The following is a 26,052-nucleotide window of genomic DNA, read 5'->3' on the forward strand; positions in this document are numbered from 1 at the left end:
TGTAATTGGATAGAATGTAATGAAATTAAGTTAAGACAAAATTTTCTAGAATTGTGTTGCTTTAGTTCATTTTAGTTAAGTAAACTGAACAGCCTACAGAAATACTTTTTTTTTTAGTATGGCTGCAAGTATATGCCTGATGATTCGGTGTCAGTAGAAAACTGCTGGACAACAGTCAGAAATTAAATTGGTGCACGAAACATCAGCATTAAGGATGAATAAAGCTGTTGTTTTTTATTTTATTTTTGAAAGTGGTTGATATGGTGAATCAGTTAGTTGAATGCAGTTTGCCAGTGAATGATGTTTTCATTCCAGTGTTACCACTGTCTAACCCTTCAAAAAATTTTATTCTTTCAAATGTTCCAGCGTTCATACCAAATGAGATGCTGAAGCGCATTCTTGTGCGCTATGGAAAAATTGTGGGCTCAATGAAAATGATTCATCTGGGTTTAAAAAATCCAGATCTGAAACACATTATTTTCATGATAGTGAGCACTGAATATCAGGACTTGAATGTTATGGTGAAATTTACTTTGTTGGGGAAGGCTTACACTCTTTATAAGCACTGATTCAATTAGATGTTTTGACTGCGGAAAGCATGGCTATCCTAAACAAACATGTCCCACAAATAAAGTAGCTGAACAAGCTAACGATGAGAATGAGCCGGTCTCTGCTATGGAGCAAGTGATACATGCTCCGGATAGCATTGAAAGTAGCGATACAATAACTGATCAGCAGCCTGAAGAAGTTTGTGTTTGCCTTAGTGCACCCGCATCATTTGGCTGTGTTGAAAACTGATGTGGTCTCCAATGTCCCTTGCTGTGACGTGCACAGAGCTGGGTAGCAGGGGCACAAGTGATCCTCCCTATGCCCTATACTCACTTCGAAGTGCAGAGCCCTTGAAGTGGGTACTCTGAAAAAATGAAGCTTTTCTCAGAGGGCCCTTCCACAAGACTGTTAGATGAATTCTGTTCATACAGAAATGCCATGTTTCCTTCACTTTCGTTTTGAACGAGTGGCATCCCCTCCCGCAGCAGTGCCCTTCAAAGAAGCAAAAAATTGCAGTTTTGAATTCGCCCTAGAACATCGAAGTGCCGTTACCTCAGACGAGTGAGATTTTGTTGAAACGAATAAGCCATTAGACTAATCACTTTCAGAAAAATACCATTAGGCTTCCACAGTACCGCCGCTCCCTATATGCATATTACACAGTCTGCGTAGGGCATCAACTCCCTAAAGGGGCACCTTTCATTCCCTAGGGAGGCACCAGAAACTCCACCGGCTGCCCTTCCTTGCATGTTATATGTTATTCAAGGACCCTGTAGCATTCACGGAACACAGTCGTACGCACCGCGCACCATGTTACCAGGGTAATGCCATGATACTGAATGATTGATCGTGTTCATATTTCATGATACTGTCATAGTACTCCAAGGTACTTTAAAAAAATACCATGGTTTTACTATGACACGTGTCAAAAACATTGGGTTAACAAGTTTAATACCATGGCGCTTTTTGTGAGAATATAACAGAATAGGCTATTATTTGTGATAAAGGAAAAATTAAAAAAATTATGTACAGTGTATATATATATATATATATATATATATATATATATATATACACACACAAGAAACATGGTTTCAGTGCACATCACTGGTCTCTTGTGTTAGTGAAAATGCAGGTTGTGCTAGTAGAGAAGTACAGGGAATTTCAGAATCTGCTGATGGAGATAGAACTAGCAATCCTAAGTGCATTGATGAACAAGTAGTACTAGAGGGAGAGAAGAATGTGAAATGTTTGCAAACACCGGAGAATGTGTCACATAGTGAGGTGAGATGTAATGGCTCTTGATAATGCTCAGTCTTTTTATGATTCTGATAGTTCTAACATTCATGCAGCCTCTCAAGGAAGCTGCACTTCAGTACAACAATTGAATAATTTTCTTGTTGTGACAAAAAAATCAACGGAGACCAAAACTTGAAAAGTACTTTCCAAATGTAAGGCTTTTCAATGAATCATGTGCTATTGCCATGAAAAAAAGGTACTATAGATGAGCTGGATCAACCAAAATGGTATAGATTGAAGAAATTCATGTGTAATGTAAGGAAAAGAATGAGGACTGCTTTTGAGGATGATCTGCTAAATACTAATAAGACAAATGAATATCTGTGTGTTTTTTGTATCCCTCTTTTATCTTTTTAATGAATTCCTTATATTGGCTCTTTTAATGGTGCAGTATGTAACAGTTTTCATGAAACATTCAGAGGCGGAGTGGTGGTGGCATAGTGGACTAAAGCACTGAACTGGTAAGCAGAAGGTTGCTGGTTCAGTCCCCACAGCCAACACCATTGTGTCCTTGAGCAAGACACTTAACTCCAGGTTGCTCCAGGGGGATTGTCCCTGTAATAAGGGCACTGTAATTCGCTTTGAATAAAAGCGTCTGCCAAATGTATTCACCTTTTTTGTTTGCCAATGTGAGAACGGCTTGTAACGCAACTTAAAAAATGAGCCCTTCCCGGACTTCCTAGGTTGCCTATTAAAGCCTGTAGACTGATTTTCATGCAAAGGGAGCGGATCGATTTTGCCGGGAAAATCCAAAGGATGTGTCATTTATGCACACTCCCGAGAGCCTTGCCTTACTGCTTCTCTTCCGCTATTCAACAGCGACAACAAACTGCAACACTAAATAACGTTATCTTAGACATGGAATCCAGCAAAAGTCCGGCTCCCAGCACAACACCGACTCCTTCACAATCTCAGAGTAAACCAAAAAAAAACAAAAAAACATTTATCTACTGAATCCCATCTGGCTAAGCGGAAACATGATCGTGGTCGAGCGAAAACTAGAGTGAACATCGGCAGGGCATTTCTTTCAAATTATTCCAGCAATCTTCTCTTTATACTAAAAGTCAGGTATACAGGATAAATTTAAGCAAATATGCTGGTTTCTTGATCGTAATACAACATATGACATGCAAAACGTACAATAGTGCAACATATCAGTGCAACAGTAAACTGTCTGGTATAGTTCGGTAGTATGTAGCTGTATGTGTGTATCAGTATGCTATGTTAGCTGATAAGTAGTTTTAGTTTAATCTCAAAGTTTGTAGTAAAACAGTCATAACTGTGTAATTTTAATTATGCTACCTCATCTGTCAGCATGATGCCGGTGAATCACATTCAGTCTCTTTGTACGTTACGTCATTGTTTTGGTCGATGCTCGCTCGCTCGCGTCCCTATGGAGTGTGTGCACGAGCGCGAGCATGAGCAACAGGTAGCTGCTGCAGTTCACTTAACGGCCACAGGTGTCATTAATAACAAGGGTTTCTGAATCTTACATATTAATGGTTGTCGGAGTTTTGAAAAGAGGGTTGTTTGTTTCAATATTTACAATTTAAAAAGGCAGATTTAATTCTATTACAAGAAACACATACAGATGTGTGGAGTTGCAATACTTTTGTCGCCTCGGATAAATGGATAATGTCTTGTCGAATTTCACGAGTGGATATTACAATTTTTTCTTTTTTTAATGTGTATGCCCCAAATATAGGGTATGAACGCATATCTTCTCTCTGAACTCTCTGAAGCTTTAGCAGATGATTCCCAGGAAAAGATTATTGTGCTAGATGGTGACTTTAACTGTACATTAGATCAAGTCATGATGAACCACATCCCTGTTCTACTGAAGCACTCAGGTATTTGATTAATTACCATGGCTTTATTGATTTGTGGAGGGATACTTTTCTGGGGTGAGACAGTACACCTGGCTCAAAGAAAATTCTAATGATATGTCAGGTGCAAGGCTTGATAGGTTTTATGTTAAAGCTAGTAATCGGGGCAGATTTTTTTGGCAGTTCAATTTCAACAAACTTTCTGTTTGAACACTATTATATTTCTATGACTGTTTCTTTTCCTTCTATTAAATCTTTTCATCCATACTGGCTTTTCAATAATAATCTTACTTCAAGATCATTTTTTCTTTCATTCTTTTAAACCTTTCTGGAATTCTTGTAGAGAGGAGAGAAATCATTTTTCATCCTTAAGTCAGTGGTGGGCTGTAGGAAAAGTGCAGATAAAAATCTTCTGTCTGCATGCAGTACTAGAACCCTGAAAGAAAAAAATTAAGACACTGGAACAATGGTGATGGTTCATTGTTACATATTGGAAGAAAGAGGAAAAGGAGCATTCATTCGAGCCAGATACACATATAGATGCCCCTACAGCCTGAATCCAGAGACAAGAAGTACCTTCATCATCTGAAACTTTCTAATGGCAAAGAAATAACAGATCAACAGGAAATTAACTCTATTGCCCTGTCATTTTATGAAAAACTTTATCAGGCAGAATCATGTGATTAACTAGCTGCTAATGAACTTTTAAGTGATCTTCCTCAACTGTCTGAGCATGACAAGATGGACTTGGAGATAGGTCTTAAGTTCTCTGAGATCTCAAGAGCCGTTCAGGAGTTAAATCCAGGGAAGTCTCCAGGTATAGATGGCCTGTCTGCTGAATTTTACATGAGCTTTTGGAAACTAATTGGACAGGATTTCTACACCGTTCTATTGGAATGTAGGGCTGGGCAATATGGCTTCAGAAATTATATCTCTATATTTTTCAGCAAATTGACGATATTACATTTTTTCAATCAGAGGAACCATCATTTCATCTAAACAGCCATTGTAGCCAAGTAGAATTAATATTTCAAAGGTATTAGATACAAATCTATTTAAAAATGATGAAGGGGGGGCCTGGGTAGCTCAGCGAGTATTGACGCTGACTACCACCCCTGGAGTCGTGAGTTTGAATCCAGGGTGTGCTGAGTGACTCCAGCCAGGTCTCCTAAGCAAGCAAATTGACCCTGTTGCTAGGGAGGGTAGAGTCACATGGGGTAACCTCCTCGTGGTTGTGATTAGTAGTTCTTGCTCTCAATGGGGCGCGCGGTAAGTTGTGCATGGATCGCGGAGAGTAGCATGAGCCTCCACATGCTGTAAGTCTCCACGGTGTCATGCACAGCGAGCCACGTGATAAGATGCGCGGATTGATTGTCTGAGAAGCGGAGGCAATTAAGACTTGTCCTCCACCACCTGGATTGAGGTGAGTAACTGCGCCACCACGAGGACCTACTAAGTAGTGGGAATTGGGAGAAAAAGGGGATTAAAAAAAAAGGAAAAAAAGTAAAGCCTTTTATAGAGTGGATCATGCATATGTTTTTAAGATTCAAGAGGCTTTTGGGTTTGCACCACGCTTTGTGTCCCTTATCAAATTGTTATATAATAATATTTATAGCATGCTCAGGATTAATGGTTCCTTGAGCAATATAAAACAGGGGTGCCCACTTTCAGGATTATTGTATGCAATATCAACTGAACCTCTGCTTGTTTCATTAAGAAACAAGTTACAAGGCATTGGTTTTTCTGGTCACCCAGATGTAATCCCAGTAAAACTTGTTTGTACGTATTTCAGACGATATAATCAACCTAACATCCTGCTTGAATAATTTTCAAAATGCAATAACTGCTCATATAAACTGGGAGAAATGTACATCATTACTGCTGGGAGACTGGAAGGAATTTGGCTCTCCTCGTTTACCTCAGCAGTGTAAATGGACACGGTGTGGCTTTAAAATTCTGGGGATTTACTTTGGAACTGATGAGTATATGGAAAAGAACTGGGAAGGTGTTTCTGAGCAAATAACTGGTAGACTTCATAGATGAAGATGGGTTTTTCCACAACTCTCATATAGAGGGAGATGCTTGGTTATTAATAATCTGGCAGCTGCTTTGCTGTGGCATAAGATCACAGTTTTGAATCCTCCTAAAGATTTACTCTTAAAGATACAAATAAATGTATTGATTTCCTTTGGAATGGTCATCATTATCTTCCACCTGTGGTTCTGTACATGCCTGTGGCAAAGGGAGGACAAGACCTCATGCATGTGGAATCAAAGATGAAAGCAGTGAGACTGCAAACACTACAAAAGATAACTGTATTGTACAGATAAAGTGCCATGGATATCTTTCAGTCTTACTTTGCTTCAAAACTTGACCAATTTGAAACTGGATTGATAGTTGTTTTTAATTGAGAAGACCCATGAAATCAAATGTGCTGACTCTGATTTTCATGTTTTGAACCTTTGTATTTTAAACAGAGGGTTAAAAAACAATCACCTTTTTTGAATGCATTTGCTGTTCTGTTGCTTGCGTTCATTTCCCTTGTTTGTGCTGCTTGAAAAAACGATTTCTAAACTTGGTTTTGTTGTCAGAAAACTATTGTTTATATTTGGTTGTAGATATAGGCGTCTTTGGCAATGAGAGTGCAGGCTTGCCCATTTTTTTTGTTGGGACAAGCCAAGCTGGCAATCCTAAAATCCCACCAGTGTAAAACTGAAAATCAGAATGTTGACTTGATGGCTCTTTTTAAGTCTTTGGTGGAATCTCAGGTAGTCAATGAGTATACACACTATCAGCAAACAAAAAATGAGGTTTTCTTTGAAACAAAGTGGGGTGTTAAAGAGGCACTTGTTCATGACTCTGGCTGTCTTGTTTTTCACTAAGTTATGCTGCTAATGTGTTTCTAATGTTTTAGAATAAATGGTATTTAAAAGTCTCTCTCTCTCTCTCTCTCTCTCTCTCTCTCTCTCTCTCTCTCTCTCTCTCTCTCTGTCTCAGAGAGATGGATATAGAACAAAGGGAGTGGTGCATTCACTCGGGAATAAACACTCTCGTTGAGGTTTGCTGGAGGTAATACGCAGGTGATGACTTTAAGCTGTAAAACATCCTGTGCTGTGGAGAGAGAATCAATACAATGACATCCACTCACTCCCTGATCACTCCTAACAAATTAAAACCAGCCTCAGTTTTCATTTGGAATCAGGATATTTGATGGCTCTCAACTGCCTGCTGTCCACTGCAGTGTTTTCAGCTGCAGCAAGAATGACGGCAACATTGACTCATTTTTAATTAAATACAATAAATAAATCAATGGTTTAACCTCATTAGTAAAGCATAAAACAGGAAAAGTAGTGAGATTGATATTTGTATGTTCTCTAGTGAGTGTGTGAGGAAATGGGAGCTGTCCGTTCAGCACCACAACTGCACTGCTCATAGAGTTTGAATTGTGCATTTCAGAATTAGATTTAAACCAAATGTGTTGCTTAGTGATGTATCTGGGCTGGTAGTGAGTAAAAAGGCTACAGGGTTTGAACCTACAACCTTTCATTCTGTGCCCTTTGATACATCTCCGGTTAACGCCATTAGTACAAAACCTGAAATAAGCGAAGGATACGGTAGACAAGTAACAGATCATCTTTGACACTTTGGAGACAAGTTAAAATACTAAATGGTTCACACAGGTCTTTAGGACCGTTCAGGCGCATTGTGTGAACAGCCCCTTTTGACATTGCATTGCATTATGCATTGCATTTTTAAGATGGTGTGTCAATAAAAATTGTTTAACTTTTAAAAATACGTGTCTCGAGACCCATGCGTTCTGTTTAATTCGGTTGGGCTGTAAGAATGCATCACGTGACACGAGCGTTGAGATTTTAAGCCGGTGTGTATACAAAAATAGTTCAACTTAAAAAAAGTCTTAAGACCCTTGTGTTCTGTTCAGTTCTGTTGGGCTTTTTGAACATAATATTGCATCAACTTTGCGCTGTCACGTGCCACAAGCGTAGCACTTTTAAGATGGTGTGTCGACAAAAATAGTTCAACTAACGTGGAAAAAGTGTCTCAAGCCCCATGCATTCTGTTCCATTTCCTTGGGCTGTTTGTATGCAAGAACATGTCCTGTACCTACTGTGTGTGACCGTATCATAATTAATAAGGAGCTATTAGTATCCACTGGCCTTTTAGTGTCATTGGCAGAGCTGGTACTAAAATGCAATTTGGAGTGGTGGGGGTAAGTGGTTGTCCTTCATTGGACCTGGAGGGGGATGTCAAATGTTTCTGGGTGGGGGGGGCAAGGGAAAATCTAGTGGGGTAGCCCCCCCTAGACCCAGCATGGTCATTGGGGGTGTATTATCTCTGCCTGACACCGAGAGAATCAGGTGTCTCGTGACCCATTATGAAGACAAGTCATTAATGCCTGGTGCTCCGGCGGCGCAGGAATGACACATTACTTTGGGAAAGCCCAAAGTATACTTTGTTTAGACGCAAACACTAAGCATCTGCACACAGGACATTTGACGTAAATTTCATCATCAGAAGAGTGCTCGAGCCCTGAACACGTGCAGCCCGATTTTCTAAACCGCACATACTCTGAACTCTGTGTACGCATACGCCTGGGATTATTTGCACTAATTAGTGGGTTCACAAGGTGGCGACACTCACAACTGAGCCTTTGCTTTCACGAAGAAGTTCCAAAAGATTATGTAATCGCCGGTAAACAACAGGAGATGAAGGTGGAATCAACATCAGTGAATGTGCACATCAAACTCTGAAGCACTATAAAGACATTTTTATGGGTCTAACCTCCTGAACAGAAATAGTCTAGTATCTCATAGCAGTTGTAGTGTGCATGCGTCCACCGCCTGCGTATGCAAATGAAATATACAGCTGAGCGTTTGACTGTACGCATACACTAAGCATTCACATTAAAGCCGAAGTAAACTTTGGGCTTCAGCATTCAACTGTGCATATACGCTAAGCGTCCACGTCAAAACCGAAGTATACTTTGGGCTTAAGATGGAGAACGTAACGGACAAGAACAGAATGCAGGGGTTTCGAATAGCATTTAATTTTTTAAAGGTTACATAAAATAATTTAAATTTAAGATTTTAATGGGCTGTTCACACCGAATGTGTTTTGCATCCGTCCGCTGTGTTTTATCAATTGATTTTCCACAAAAACTTAAACTAAATGGACATCTTTGACTATTGCACTGCCTCGGAGCACCGTGTTTTTTAGACACCATGTCAAGTTAAAGAACTTCAACTGTTAAGAAGTGCGTCTAGAGACACCTGCGTTTGGTGTGATTGGTCCTTATCTTGAAAAGCTCTCTTAAAAACACGACGCTCTCGGTGGCGTACATAGACCTACTAGACATATGAAAATAGTACACTTAGAACGGCATACGAGTCCTTTGTGAACCCTCCCCCTCCCTTTATCCGAGTAGCCTACAAAGAAATATTTTTTTCTCTGTCAAGCAGGTCTGTTTGTGGTGTGTGTGTTGTAGTGATGTGTTCTTTCAATTCCACTCCATTGGCTTAATGCTGTTAATGTTAATTGGCAATATTTTAACATGGTTAATGCAGGTCAGTGTGATTTGTGATTATGTGTTTTACTCTTTTGAAGTGCCAGAGTGTGAAAATACCCATCAGCTACACCCATGATATTGGCACAGATAAAATGCATGCCTGCACATGATGCATTTCTGAAATCCATCTTAATAACATGCATATGAGAGATGTGTTAACTTGAAAATGAGAGAAAATCGGAGCACACTGCAGACACATAATTTTAATTGAAACCTTCAGTTGTGCGCTGGAGTGCAACGCCACAATATTTTCAATATATTTGAGGGGTTTCATATTTTTCTCTGCTGAATTAAACCATATAATTATTCATTTAGCACTGTATTTATTCAACACACAACACTGTGGTAATTTTCAAGGTCGTCAAATTGTATAATTTGTTGATTTCAAGGGAAAAATTATTCAGAGAAAGACTTTTAATGGGCAAAATTATAGTTGGCCAAGGACAGTGACAGGTTGCCCTCTATAGGCTAATTCTTTCTTTACACAATTCATTTTTTGTTTACAATTTTTTTGTTTGTTTGTTTAAATAGTTTTAGATGAAGTGACACACTGCAAGTATGCTGCTTAAAAGTACATATCAACTATAAGCAATTAAAAATAAAATAATAATGCTAGTAACAATCATTTTATTACTTACTATTGTTAAAAAGGACTAGATGTGGCTATTGAATCATTTATCATGAGCTTTGGAAATATCAGCCAGGAAAAGTCTTAGAAATGTATACAATCTTAAACAGTGAAAATTTAAATAATAAATATACATATTAAAATATTTAATTGGCTTACATGTATATGTGCATGTGTAGTGTAAAACTTGCTCGCAAGCCATACTGATGTTCAATTTGTCAGTAAATCTTTCTTGAGTGAGCTCTTTTCAATGAATCAGTCAAACCGCTACCACAAATCGGTCTGAATGATTCATTAGCGAATCAGTCTGAATTTGAATGAAAACGTAATGCCAAAAGTAAATGTATAATAATTTTCTGAAAGTATACTTAGCACAGAACAAAGTTTTGCATAGACACAAGAGCAGTGAGAGATAGAGAGAGGTAGAGAGACACAGATAGAGAGAGGTGCATAATACGTTTTGATCCTGGATGGTCAGTCAGTTCATCGTGAAGATCAAACGTCTGCACGTCTCCTCAGACACATAGCACATCTGTCCTCTCTGTATTATATGGTAATCATCTATCAAGATTTATACTTTGATTGGTCCCTGAGGGCCACATGATATGAAGCATAAACTGGCCTCAGGTGCATTGTTGTAATCGTAGTCTTTGCAGACACAGTGTGTCTTCTCCAGCGGTAACTCTTGGCAGCCGCGTCTTCGTCCATGATCCGTGTAAGACGGCCACTGGCCCCGCCCTCCAGGTATCCGGACTTCACTGTGGGTACTTCTGGAAATGTCCTCTTTTTACTCAAATCTGATGAGGGACAAATGCATTATAGAGGGTTTAATTTAATGTTTCTGCACGCAAAAACGTAATGAATTAAATTTGAATTTAAACACTAAGTAGACTTGTCAAGATCAGATCGGAACTGGATTGAAACAATCTTATATTCCTCCTGTTGATTTTAATATCATTATTGTACAAACAGTGGTGAAATAATTATTCAGACAAAATAATTTAATTGATTAAATCAACTGCATCCTGATTATATAATAAAAAACCCAGCCAGTTAAACCCCGATGTCCCTCACAAAAACCTACTGCATGGCTTCAGAAGACTTGGACTACATTTATGTTGCATTTTTGGCCTTTTCCGAGCTAAACATCCCCAGAACACTGTATGCTTATATATAGAAACACAGTGTGAATAGTTCTATCAGGAAGCCTCGCAGACTTAAATTTACATTTATGCATTTGGCAGACACTTTTATCCAAAGCGACTTACAGTGCCCTTATTACAGGGACAATCCCCCCAGAGCAACCTGGAGTTAAGTGCCTTGTTCAAGGACACAATGGTGGTGGCTGTGGGGATTGAACCAGTTATGTGCTTAAGCCCACTACGCCACCACCACTCTATTCACTTGAGTGAAATTTAAGATGACATTTATTTGGTGAGTGTAAAACGGAAATTTAATGTCTCTCTTTGGCGTAAGCCCCATCTGGCGGTCCGAAGAAGTTGTACTCGGAACCGTCATATCCTGCCGGAGATAGGAGGCAGGGGCGAGGAGTCTTCCCCCGTGCAGGACGGGACTCAACTGGTGGTGGTGGGGGTTGCCGTGTTAGCACACTGAAACAGCAATGTGATAGATTGTGAGCAGACTTATAAAGCAATGGCTTACATTTGATTGGCTAGGAGTTACCTAGCTAATGGTGCGATGATGTACAGCTGCTAGTCTTCCCGCTAGAACTACGCTGCGCTTACATTTCTGAAAATGTCTCATTTTCTGTTCCACAGAAGCAAGAAAGTCACATGGGTGAGGAAGGACATGAGGGTGAGTAAATGATCACTGAATTTAAATTTTTTTTGGTGGACTATCCTTTTAAAACAACCTAGTCTCATAGAATGAACGTTACTATAACTATATTTTTGCAAACTGACTTTTACGTGCCCAATTCGATTTCACCGCAGTTTCCTGGTGAAATTAACACTAGAAGCACTACAACAACTGTGTGTTTTATTCACTCTTACAAATCACGACTACAACGGCTGATTATGACTTTATAAACACTTATGTGTCGCTCTGTTACTCACACTGCTATGTTATGATATCAAAACACTTCTACTATAGCGCATTATTTTAAAACTATACATTTTAACGCTTGTATTAAAGACTTGTGATTAGCTTGTGTGGTAGCTCACCTGAGTGTTGGACTTTGGACTCGGGTGATGGCAGTTCAAGCCCAGACAAACACACTGAAGCTGAAACGTGATACGAAAGTATCATAGAAGTGACACGAAATGACGTGGTTGCTTTAGAAAATGTGCTTTTCATTTCTCATTTTGTTTTTGGACAATATCGTTTAGGTTTAGGCGTCGGTTAATGTTAAGGATGTCTGTTTTGTTTACCTCTCAATTGCTTTTAGGACACTGTTGGTTAGGTTTAGGTTAAAGTTTTAAGTTAGGGAGGTACATTTTACTCATTAAAACCTCCATTTAATATTCACCTTAAAATCCTTGTCTAATTACAACACCATTTCACTTGCTTTTGGCGCAATGTTCATGAGATCAGACTGCTTTAAAATGATTTGTAAGTAAATTCAGTCAATAGAATTTTCATTCTGCATTCTTTTGGCTAATAAAAGTGACCTGAGATGGCGAGAATCATCTTCCGGCGCGCTCCAAACACGCTCACGCCCACTTCCTTCAAATCCTCGTCTGAGAGTGTCAGGAGGGTCTGATTATCAGTCTGACGTGCGAGAGAACGTTACTCTTTATTTCGCAATTAATAATAATAATTTAAAAAAAATTTCATAGCGCCTTTAAAAGAAGCTTCTCGAGGCACTTTACATAAAAAAGAAAAAAAAAGGATAATAACTATCACAAAATAAAGAATGCATACCAATATAAAGAATATAAAAAGATTAATCAGTACAAGCCTTTCCTGAAATAATATGTTTTAAGATTAAAGATAATTTGGGTTATAATGAGTCAATTAAAAATAGTGCGCACATGTGTATGTGTTTTTGTATATTATGGATATTTACCTCCTGTTCCTGGAATATATCGCTGTATTTCTCCAGACCCAGCTGTGCCAGTAACTCCACAATATCATCTGTGTGGGCGGGACTCGGTGGCCTGCCAATCAAATGTCTCAACATTGCAGACACGACCTCAGAGCTGTTAGCGCCGGTCAGATAGCCTTCCACTGCAGGTCAGAATGAAAGTTTATATCTAATGTCTCATATCCAGGCACTTTCAGCTTCAATAAGACAACAGTACTCTCAGTTCTGCTTATCACGTTTTATCATGTTAAAGGGATAGTTCTCCCAAAAATTAAAATTCTCATCATTTAGCCTCATGCCATCCCAGATGTGTATGACTTTCTTTCTTCTGCCGAACACATATGAATATTTTTAGAAGAATATTTCAGCTCTGTAGGTCCGTACAGCAAGTGAATGGGTGGCATGAGAGTGAGTAAATGGATTTAAATTTTTGAGTGAACTATCCCTTTAACATCTATTCGCTCTAAAAGTGTAATGGATTGTTTCACCTTAAAATAAAGCTGCTGCTGCTGGGATTAACTGCTGTAATAAGTGTCTAAACTAATGTAATCATTACCTTAATTAAACAAAACATGTCAAGCCCTCCAGAATTAGGCAGTAGTTGAGCGGATTTATTAGTTAAAACACACACATACTTGTTCGTGAAGCAGCTGATTTGTAAGCAGGAAAGGAGGAGGAGGATGAAGAGGAGGCAGTTGATGATGAAGACAAAGATCCACGTCTTTCTCTCCAGTTCTCAGTCACTGCCATTCCAACTGCGTTCCTTCCCACTCTGAGAACTCCACGACTACAGAGACAAAAGTATTAAATGATTAATCAAAAAATGAACATTTCTATCATCATTTACTCACCCTCATATCGTTCCAAATCCGCATGACTTTCTTTCTTCCATGGAACACAAAGTAAAAGTAGTTTTTAGGCAGAATATTCATGCTGCTCTTTTCCATACAATGAAAATGGATGTGATTTACACTGTCAAGCGCCAAAAAGGAAAAGAAAACAGCTTAAAAGTAGTCATATGTGCTATGTTCCAAGTCTTCTAAGGCCATACGATAGCTTTGTGTGATGAATTGTGTTTGAATATGCTGAAGAGCGAATGAGATTTAAAGGAAGATATACTGGGTTCAGTGGAAGTTGAGCTCAATCGACAGCATTTGTGACATATATAAAAAATATTTTCAACTCATCCTGCAAAAATGGAGGTTACAGTGAGGCACTTACACAATGGAAGTCAATGGAGCTGATTTTTGGAGTGTTTGAAGTTAGAAATGTGAAGCTCATAATTTAATAAAAGCACTTACATTAATTCTGTTAAAACGTAAAACTATTATTTGAGCTGTAAAACTGTCTAAATCGTTTTTACGTTTGTTTTAGGGTTTACGGTGTTGTGTCGTCATGGCAATAAAGTTGTAAAATTGTATACGTTCGCACAGAAAACATTAGTAAGTGATTTTTATCACAGTAAAATCATGTTAACACACATATTGTTTATGTCTTGTGTCTATACTTTTGAAACAGTGAGTATTTTAACGTTTACAGATTGACCCCATTGACTTCCATTGTAAGTGTCTCACTGGAACACAGACTTGTGCTTTTTTTTTTTTTTAAAGAAAAGGAGGGACGAGTTGAAATACATATTTGTTGAAATCAACATTATGTCACAAATCCTGTTGAGCATAATTTGTATTAAATCCGAAATATTATTTTGGAGGAGGGGAAGATATTCAGTGAATAACAACTTAAATTTCAGTCTGTTCCTCACACAAAGCTATCATGTGGCTTCAGAAGACTTGGAATAAAGTGCAAGAGGTATATGGACTTTTATGATTCTTTTTATGATGCTGTTTTGTCCACCTCAGGTCACTGTCTGCTTTCATTGAATGGAAAAGAGCAGCATGAACATTCTTCTAAACTAAAGAAAGACAGGTTTGCTATGCCATGAGAAGATTCATTTTTGTTCAAACTATTCCTTTTAACTAATGACAAAGAAAGAGCACGCTCACATGTCCAGACACGTCTCAATAACTTTTGAAATTGAAAACCTTTGTAGGGATTCACTTATTCTGAGAAATAAATATAATTCAGAACAGGGCTAACAATTAAAAAGAGATACACACAGTGCCACGGTCCAACGCTAAACCGCTTTTATTCAGGATTTTAATTGAGAGAGTGTCATTATCACAGTCAGAGGAAATAAGTCTGGAAGTGCAGGACAGTTATGCGCTTGCTGTGTGCAGATATGAGTCTGTAATTGGAGTTTAGAGTCTATTCTCCGTCCCTAATAAGTGCTGGGAATGACTGTCGATTCTGCATATTGTTATCCTATGTGTGTGTATGTGTGTACCTGCTGCTGGTAGTTGTAAGGTCAATAGCAGCGACGGCTCACAGCTCTCAGGTCTTCCACGGCTTCAGTGGGCATCGATTTAGAGAAACCCAAACCACTCCATGTGTCTGTGGGGGTCCGAACCTCCGTCACCACCGGCTTCTGCTGCATGGCTGCAACACATACACACGTGTAGGTCAAATTACACACGTTACAAACACACACACCGTTCATGCACGGTTGGATTTGTCAGATTTCCTTTATTATCCAGATTATCCTTTAGGGACAAATGTATCCTCAGAAATAAACTGAATATGACAAACTCTCTTTGGGGGACATCCAGGGACGTCCTCAATTGGGGGAAAAAAAAACTATTCATACACAAGATAAGTAATATATTTATAGTACTTATTATTATGTTGGTTTGAGAAAGTGAAATCCTACTGAAATCCTATTTAAACTTATTATTATTCTTCTTAGACTAAAATTTCTGACTCTAACTCCTCCTAGAGCTTTTAAGCTACATGCACCAAACTCGGCACAGACCTTCAGACTGATCTCGAATAGTGTGCAATATCTTTTCTAACTGAATGGACTTACGGTATTCCAGTATCGGACTTCTGAAAATATTCAGTTATAGTCATAGCACCACCTACTGGCAACAGCCAATTCCAGGCCTTGTACTTTAACAAACTCCTCCCAGAGATTTAATTAGATCAACATTATATTTAGTCTTAATCGAAATGCCTTGGTGATGTTAAATTGCGAAGCTTTTGAGTTTTCTTTGAATGGCGTGTCCGTGGCGGCCTGGCATAGTTCGATGTTTTGCCATGAAACAGGAAGTTGTTATAATTCAAACATAAAATGTCCAATCTGCTCCAAACTTTACATGTTTTATAAGAGTCCTGGCCTGAACACTTCTCTGTGCCGATATTCAGTTATAGTCATAGCGCCACCTACTGGCAACAGGAAATGACATGTTTTACACTATGATACACTCTTAACAACATTTAAGTGCTAAAAAATGCTAAAAAAAAAAAATTGGAGCGACATTCCCCTGGCACAGCAGCTCCAACGTGCACCAGGTTGCGAGGGCCCGTTCATCGCTGCTTGCAGCTTTAATTATTATTATTATCATTATTATATAGTTAAGTTGTTCCTTTAACTTTGGGCACTTTCATGCCCCAGGGGTTGATTTGTATTACATTTATTTTTGTTACATGAAGGTCGTGTTAAAACAGGCTTGTAAACTTTCTACCAGGCCTTCATAATTTATTTCTGGTACTTTTTAAAATTATTTTTATGTATAGATTTTACCACATTTGCCTCGTCCCAGACCCAGACCTGCAATATTAAACTATGAAAATCTATAATAAAAACACTAATTATTACATGTTTAAAGCTTTGATCATCTCAAAAAAAGAGTGAAATAAGCATAAACCATTACAATATTTATTGTGTGAAAATGATTTATATAAAAATCAATAAAGCTGTAATTTTGCCAAATAATGTAAAAAGTGTAAAAATATTATTTAATTGTGAGTATTTTGGACGCATCAAATGTTAGCTATGAAATTAACCTTAGCAAGACAAAAGAGTCGCTCGTTTTATTTGAAAAACTTAAAAAATGTCATTTCCATCAGCGTCATTTTCCAGCACAGATTCTATTAAACACAATACAGAATTTGAGATGTGCTGGAAATTATTTTCATGATAAATATGACATAAGTCTCCTGTGCTGCATGTACACAAACTGTTAGTAGAAAAATTAAATAAATGAAAAATGTTTTCATGGGACTGTCTAGAAATCCACAGTGTTCAAAGTGTGCAAAGTTGCAAAAAAACACACGCATTTCTTTTTAATCTAAAAATGCTTTTAAGTTTTAAGATTGTGGTTTGGTTTAGTCAGTAGTAATAATAGTTAGCGTTATATAAAAACAAGACAGCCGAGTAAGTGTTTGTCTGTAGATGGAATATGAATTCACTCCATTATAAATCTGGCAGCGTGTTACACTGAAATGAGTCCCTCTATCAGCCTCTCTGGCTCTGTGTAATGCTTAAATGGTTCCCCTATATCACCTCTCTGGCACACTCTTTAATCCATTATGAGGTTTATACAGCATGATGAATGCCAAATAGATGCAGCCTTTAACACACATCATCAGTCCATCCAGCCATATGACCAGAATAACAATTTACAGCTGAACCAAGAACTTAAATCGCTTTACAGCTTTTAATGTTCAAAGATGTGACGTTTCATCACATAAGGATTATATTTTAATGGCGTGAGACTGTGTGTAAATGCCACAGGAAAAGTTGTAATGTGTAACTGTTAAAACTCCAGTAAATGAAGAGTGTAAGAATCTGATGTTATTGGCCATGTAAAATACTTCCCTAAATATTTATCACAAAAAAACAAATGCACAATATTCTCACTGTCTTTTCCATTACTATGTAAAGCAACAGTATTAGTCTGAACAAAATCTGTTTGAATTTACTTTACCAAAATACATAAATTGATGATTATTATTTATTATTGTTATAAAGTGTTTTTAAAAAATACAAATATATTTGACTTATTAATAATATATATATATATATTACACACACACACACACACAATAAATCAATCCTTGTTTTCTTTCAAAATAATATATTTTATTTTAATATTTTAATAATATATATTTTTTAAATATTATAAATTTAATAAATAAATAACTAATATAATACATTTAATAAATAAAATAATCAGAATAATTAATATATACTAAATTATCTATATTTTGGGGCTTTCTCAATAATTATTAATAATATTAAGGTAATTATATATTAATATATTTACTTTACTTGTGCGCTCCCATAATAATGTACTGTATTTAAATTATTATATTTATATTATATTGTGTTTATATACTAAATTATCTTTGTTTGGGGGCTTTTTGTTTTTTGTTCTTTGTTTTGGCATATCATGTAAATAATCTGATAAAAAAAAAATTAACAGCCCAATATAATATAATATAATATAATATCCTCGTTTGTTCAAAATAATGTACTTTATTTGAATATTATGTTTAGAATTAACATATACTAAATTATTTATATTTTGGTGCATTCTCAGTAATTATTATTAATATTAAGATAATTATATTTATTATAATATATTTGTTTTACTTGTGTGCTCCCTTAATAATGTCATGTGTATATATAATTAAATAATTATATTTACATTATATTGTGTTTAAATTTAATTACTAATCATTACATACAAAATTATCTTTGTTTGGAGGCTTTTTGTTAGTTGTTTTGACATATCACGTAATTAATCTGATTTTTTTTTATTTTATTTTTTTTATCCATTTACAGCCCTAAATATAGCATATAACATACAACATACAACATAACATAAGGTGCAGGAAAAGAAATCTGTTATCTATCATTTTTTTTATTTTTTTTGTATTAAAAGGCGTGTAAATACGGAGTCATCGAACAAAAAATGACAAACCATGTGTTGCCAGATGTTTCTTTCTCTCATATTAATGATCCTGTTGAACAAACAGTAAACAAAGCGTTAGACAAATTATGGTTTTAGTTATGAACTGTCGAGATGCTTCGAGACAAACACACACACAGTGCGCTATATTTTGTATTTATAACAGGAAATGGAGGCTCCAATAGCTGGTGGATGAGAACTGTAGCTGTATATGATCACCAGATTAACCTGTAATTAAACTCGACCAATATTCAGTTCTAGTGTGTTTTATTCTTTCCTGTTTGCAGATGACAACACTGAAAACAAAAAAACTACACACATTATGCAGCATGATTTGATAGTTTGATTCATAGGGACAGCTACTGCATACTTTAGGGACAGAAGTGAGCAAAATCTGACAAAACCTTTCTTTGCGGATGTCCACAAAGGTCAAAATGATTCATAAATAAAGTAAATAGTGTTGTACATATCTCAGTAAGTAATATACCTCATTGTTATTGTTCACAGAGGGGAATATTCTCAGACTCACACTGACCTGAAACAAACACACTCACTGTGTCAGATAAAATGTATTCTAGGAGGCAACAAAGATCATTTTATTACTGTCTGTCTGTCTAGGTGTCTCCGTCAGGTGACGGAGAGTTTTACTTCGGTGAGCTCTCGGATGCGAGCGGTTGGCGCGACTCTTGGTTTGGCTCTCTGGGGGCCTCTGATTGGCTGCCTCTCCTTAATGAGGCAGTTGGCTTGACAACGACCTCTCTAACCTCTGTCACCTCCACATGTGGCAAGACGCAGTCCTCCGTTTCGGCTCGTGTCTAATGATCTTCATGCTCTGGAATCTGATGCAGTGAAATTCGTATTGCCGTCTAAACTTTTGCATTATTATGTACAATAACAGTATCACTTTGAATTTAATTGTTGTACAAGCACATGTGATTTATGATTGGGGAAACTGAGGGCATGTTTGGACTGACATGCTACCATGACTGTAGTACTGATTTAGGTCTATTGAACTTTCTTTATACATGGATACCACAATGCTCAACTACATTTGATATTTGCAGTGATTTGTAATATTACTTTTTTCACTCATTTAATCGTCAAATTAGTATAATTAGTAATAGTCAAATTTTAAGATATTTTAACAGTAATAATAACTGCATTTATATTTAAAAATAATTGGAATTATTTATATATTTATACGTATATTTACTTTATTTATACATACATTTATCAAAGCAAGGTCATTTGACAAAAGTGTAGCAAACTACAGGTTAAATTTGCAATGTTTGTGGTTGCATACCGTGTTCTGTTTCATTTATAATTTTCAGAAAAATGAAGGCAGTATATACAGCACAGTATGCATTCAACTGTATGCTAGTTAGAGGTCAACCGATAGTGGATTTTGCCAATACCTAAGGTGATGGGAAAGGCTGATAACTGATTAATCGGTTGATAGTTTAAAAAAAAAAAGTCTTATTCTTTCCTCACTATGATGGGAACAGACAAAGAGTCCAAAATGAAAAGAAATCCCAGATGCAGTTTATTGTTCAACCAAAATCCCAATGAAAACCAGAATTTTTTTATTTTTTTTATTTGGTGCATAACGCAGGACTTTTAAGAATAAACAAGCCCGAAACACAACGGGGACTCTTATTTTTATATGAAAAAACAAAAAACAACTATCGACAAATAACGCCATCGATTGTTTTCCCGATAACCGATACTTCCAAAAAGCAACTACCGGCACCGATAAATCATTAAAACCAATATGCCGGCCTACCTTTAATGCTACTATTGCATACTGAGCACTGACCTTCTCTAATTTAGACTCCGCCCCTTTGAGTGTGATCCACCCATCCTCTGAGGAAACAGCCAATCCAGGTGGGGGAGAGGGGTGTGGCTTCCCAGCAAGTAAGCCAAATACAGTATCTGGAGAAGGCAAAGTGGCTAAAGAATGACAGGTACAAACACATTTTACAGTATGAAACTGAAGTTAAAAAAATTAAAAAGAAAAGAATGAAACACTAACATGCACACGCTCCTGTCTCTGTGAGATGCAGTTGCTGCATTAGCACGTTCAACCATTAGCCTGTCATTCCATTACTGGACACCAGAGGGTCCACAGAGGGCTTGGTCATCATGGATACCTCACTGGAGTCCAGTCCGGGCAGCAGACGTCTGGCCTCGTACAGACTGGCGATGTTCCTCTCCAAACCTTTCACCACAACTGACTGATAAAGAGAAGTTAGTGTACAACACTTTTATTTTATGATGGAAAATATCCCAAAATTAAGGGTTTTATGAAATTACCTTTTGTTATCTCTACTTACTCAAAGATTAATAATTTGGACTGTATCACAATTTACATACAATACATATGTGACGAGGAGGCACAGCCGGCGCTGAATCGGCTGATCAGCTGGAGAGCGAGATAAAGGGGTGCCGGAGGTGCCAGTTCGAGAGAGAGAGAGAGACGCACGTGGCCGCGTTGCATGTGTGTCTGTGTCCTTATGTTTTATGTTGGTTTAAGTTTACCATTAAACTTTATGTTGACTGTTCAGTAGGTTCCCGCCTCCTCCTTGCCCACCCTTATACTGTAAGTAAACATAAACTTTAATATGTGTGAGTGTGAACATCCCTCTTTTCATTAGACGCTCCTTATCACCATGTGTTACACAGCTCGACGACGAAGAATGACTGAACAACCAGTGTGTGTATGTGCTAAGAAAAGACTCTGAAGTCAGTTCTGAGAAACAGCATCAAGCAGCAAAGTTATGTTCAAGCATATGACACTGACTCAAATTCTGATTCAGCAAACACTTCAAACTGAAGAGACCAAAAACATCACAAATGAGTTCTCAATTATTTCTCCTGGAAAGCAAAGAAGAGAGAAACAGTCTCCTGCCAGTCTCAGATGTTTCTCAGAGAAAGCCTCCAGTAATCTCACACATCTCCTCTAGAGTTTCAGAAGAGATCTCATTAATGTCTCAGACTGTGCTAAGATACCAAAGAGAACTCGATATGAAATCAAGCATCTCTCATCCAATTCTTCAAAGACCAAATAATCTGAGCTATGCAAGCCATAATCATTTTATAGCTCTATACTTTTACTAGATGTCAACAATTGACTCATTTATGTCTGTTTTGTATTGCATGAGATGCATTTTAGAAGAAACATCTGAGACACCGTTACTTCAGTAAGTCTCCTGAACTATGAAACAGCAACCTACTAATTTTTAAGCAGCAGCAATTCAACCTAAACACACACACACATCATGTAACATCCAGATTTTTACAGATATTTCCTCTCTGACAAGCTCAATCGGTCTCTGTCTCAGTTTCTGTGGGATTTGAATGTCAACTTCAGCTCATGTTGATGAATCACAGGCGGTTAATTCAGTTAACCTCTAGAATATTCCTGGACAGCTTGTGATAACAAGACCATTAAACCCGTTCATCACTCCAGACCAACAGTCACTGACATCACATTTTCCTGCATCTACAATGAACTTTTCTATGAAAAGCAGTGACAGGTGGCTTAGAAAAACGTTAGATTAATGAAGCTTCAGGAATTGCACTACAGAAAACCATGACAGATTATAGTCATCAATATTCACCTGGAACCAGAACAACCCTTCTGTTATCAAAAACCTCAGGAAACACACACACACACCATACAGCATGAGCTCCAGTTTCTTCCGGTCGATACAGAATCTCTCCTCCACCCATTCCGGATCCAGTGGCTCCTGATTCTGAAGATCCTGAAGTCCCTTCATCTTCCTCATCATCTTCCTTCTTCCTGTTCTGGCTTTGGAGGGCCTGGTCTCCATCTTGATCCTGGTCCTGGTCATGTGTTTGGTTATGGTCCAGTTCCGACCTGACACAGGGTTCAGGTTTGGGAGACTCAGGCACGAGAGCTTCCAAAGCGCTGCACGTCTCTAAGGCCGCCATGGTGAAAGTGTGTCTGTGTGACCACGGAAACGAGAAAAATAGGGGCAAAGAGACTCACACACACACAGGCTCACCCTTTCCCTTTTAAAATAGAGCAATATACCAGATCACGCCTCTTTAACACATCTAATCCCACACTTGCCCAGAGGACTTGCCCCTTTTTCATCGCTCAGGAGACTTAAGGAGTTCCCAGTTACCTTTCATTGAAGTATCAACTTTGTCTCAGATGTTTCTCCAAAAATCCCAAGGAGAAACAAAAACAGACTCAAGTGAGTAAAGAGTATAGAGCTATAAATGAATGAATGATTATTTGGGAGAATTTAGTGAGAAATGTTCGAGTTCATATCAAGTTCTCTTTGGTATCTTGGCAAATCTGAGCACAGTTTGAGACATTGTTGAGATCTCTGAAACTCTAGAGGAGACACATGTGAAATTCCTGGAGTCTCTTTCTCAGGAAAACATCTGAGAAAAAAAAATAATCTCCATGTAATATTTCTATCTAGGATAAACTTTAAAGAGGTCTAGATTGTGGTTTTTCTTTCCTATGAGAGCAAAGGCATCTAAACACTTATAAAATACATCATTTTGCATGCAGTTTACAGTCACTTTCACCAAATGTTGACCAAACTGCCATCAACACTTACAGTATAAAACACCTCATCTCTCCAACATAACTGTTCATTTGTGTTCTCTCTTTTATGAAAACTATAGGAATTATTGCAATAATTTGGATGCAGTCCTGAAGTATTCCTATTGGGAATTTTATAGGATTCCAACATTAGACAAAACAAAAGCCAGAGATTTTATTTAGAACCTCTAAAATAATTTCAGTATTTTCAAACCTTCAAGAAGTCACACAATATCCAGTAAGACTCTAAAGACACATCCACACTAATGCGTTTTTAAAATCGCATTAATTTCACCACATTTCATTTCTCATCTACACTGGAACAGCATTTACCTTTACCGATAATGAAAACGCTCTCCATTACCGCATACTTTGAAAAACGGTGCTGTTACACTCTTAAAATAAAAGGTTCTTTATCAGAATGTTTGGTTATATGAGCAGCGTGTAGTTAAGTCTGCACAGAGGATCACTGGCTGTAGTTTTCCAACAGTTGAGAACATTTACACCATCAGATGTAGGAACAGGGCTGACCATATCATGAAAGACTCTTTTCACCCTGCTCATAGACTGTTTACCCCCCTTCCCTCAGGTAGAAGGCTGCGCAGCATTAGGGCCAGAACAACCAGGCTCAGAAACAGCTTCTTCCCAAAAGCTGTTAGACTCAAAAACGTTTCTATTGTGCAATAACACTCATAAACCAGAGACTCTTTCATGTGCAATAACACTCATACATCAAGAGACTCTTCATGTGCAATAACACTATTTATTAATACTCACTCATTTGCACTGTTTTACCATTGCTAATTTGAGATTCTATGGTTGTATTGTTTTTATTGTCATTTATTGCACTTTACTGCGCCTTATTGCACTGCTCTGCTTAGTATTAGATTTTAGTGTTTAATTTTATACTCTTTAGTGTTTTTATTCTTTGCTGTTGTTACCGGGGACCTCAGTACTTAGTTTCATTCCTTTCACGTAGCCCATGTTTTGGAATGACAATAAAACTTCCTTGAATCCTTGAACATTTAACCTTCCCATTTCAAAAAAAGTTTTTTTTTTTTTGTAGTGGAAAAAGGTTCTTTCTCTGAGGAACCAAAAATGGTTCTTTTATGGCATCACTGTGAAACAACCTTTCTGGAACCTTTATTAGTGTTCTCATTTTTCTCCCCCCCCCCCCAATTTGGAATGCCCAATTCCCAATGTGCTTTTAAGTCCTCATGGTGGTGTAGTGACTCACCTCAGTTCAGGTGGTGGAGGACGAATCCCAGCTGCCTCTGTGTCTGACACCGTCAACACATGCATGTTATCATGTGGCTTGTTGAGCACGTCGCCATGGAGACAGCACATGTGGAGGGTGCACGCCATCCACCGCGACTCCAGGGGTGGTTGCCAGTGTCTTTACCACTGAGCTACCCAGGCCCCCCTATTAGTGTTCTCATTGAACAAAAGGATCTTTGTAGTAGAAAAAGGTTGTTTAGGCCATAATAAGTTTCTTCAAAGATGGTTCTTTTAAGAACCTTTCACTGAAACCAAAATTGTTTCTTCTATTGCATCGCTGCAAATAGAATGTTTTTGGAACGTTTATTTTTAGGAGTGTAGGAAACTGAAAAGAGAGTTTCTAAACAAAAATGGATTAGAGTGGACGTGGCCTAAGAATCAAATAAAGAATTAATTTCAAGGATTTTTACGTTTATCCAGTAGGATTTTATTTGATTTTTAGAGGATTCTTAATTGATCCCAGTAGGGTTGATTCCCAGTTCTGATATACATTCCAATGTGAATCCTCTTTTTGTGGGGGGATCATCTTTTTATTCTTTCCCGTAAGTGAGCTGATGTCTATAAAGCCGACCTGTCTCCTCCCCTCACACCACAGAAGAGCTTTCAGACTCACGGTTCAGGGGGAGGAGGACGTTTCAGGAACAATAAAACAGCCGAGAACCTCCGAAACAACCCACCACCAGGACAACAGCAACTGCCTGTTGCCAGGCAACAGATCTGTTTTAAGAACAAGCAGGAGGATAAAAGATTAAAAGTCATGAACTGCAGAAATACAACATGACAGACGAAATATAAACAAAACCTTTTTTTTTTTCTTCTTTTTTGTTGTTGTTGCGATTTACATGCAAATTCTACAAATCGTCATGTTGGCTCTGTTATCTTTCTTCTGTCCGAGTATTCAAAGTACATACGGTCTAAGTAGAAACTATTTTAAACCATCAGGCATTCAAAGTTTATTTTTGGCAAACTTTCACTTTCTAGTTTAAGATTTATTAATTTGTGTGTGCAATTGATGCTCGGACACATTTTGTCTCAGTAATGAATAACCCCTAATGTTGTCATTACTGAAAAAATCAAGTTGTGTTATCTAAACATTATTTTAAATATAAATTATTATTTTTTAAATCCATAAACTAAAGATTTTAAGTGTTGATTAGCAAACTATTGAATCAAAACTTTAACAGACGTTTGCAGAGACGGGTCAACAAAACACGATAATCTTTTGAAGATCGTAAACCTGTAGCACAAATGCTAGCATTGTAGCATTGTTTATCAATTGGGTTGCAAGGAGACGTCTCTAGTGACAGTCGAACCCCTGCTAAGCTAACGGGAGCGTTGTAGTTTTGTTTCTGGACTCATCATCTTCAGCAGGGATTCGGATTAACCATATTGGCAATTGGGCACATGCCCATGGGGCACCACATAACAGCATATGTAAAATTGGTCT

At 37.6% G+C, this 26,052-nt stretch overlaps 1 pseudogene; it reads right to left on the reverse strand.

The window, feature by feature from the left end:
• The window catches only part of LOC127417861 (uncharacterized), a 119,050-nt pseudogene extending 96,422 nt beyond the window's left edge, over positions 1-22,628 (reverse strand).
• Positions 22,629-26,052: the final 3,424 nt, after the last annotated feature.

The sequence above is a fragment of the Myxocyprinus asiaticus genome, chromosome 27 (assembly GCF_019703515.2).
Source record: "Myxocyprinus asiaticus isolate MX2 ecotype Aquarium Trade chromosome 27, UBuf_Myxa_2, whole genome shotgun sequence".
Classification (NCBI taxonomy): Eukaryota; Metazoa; Chordata; class Actinopteri; order Cypriniformes; family Catostomidae; genus Myxocyprinus; species Myxocyprinus asiaticus.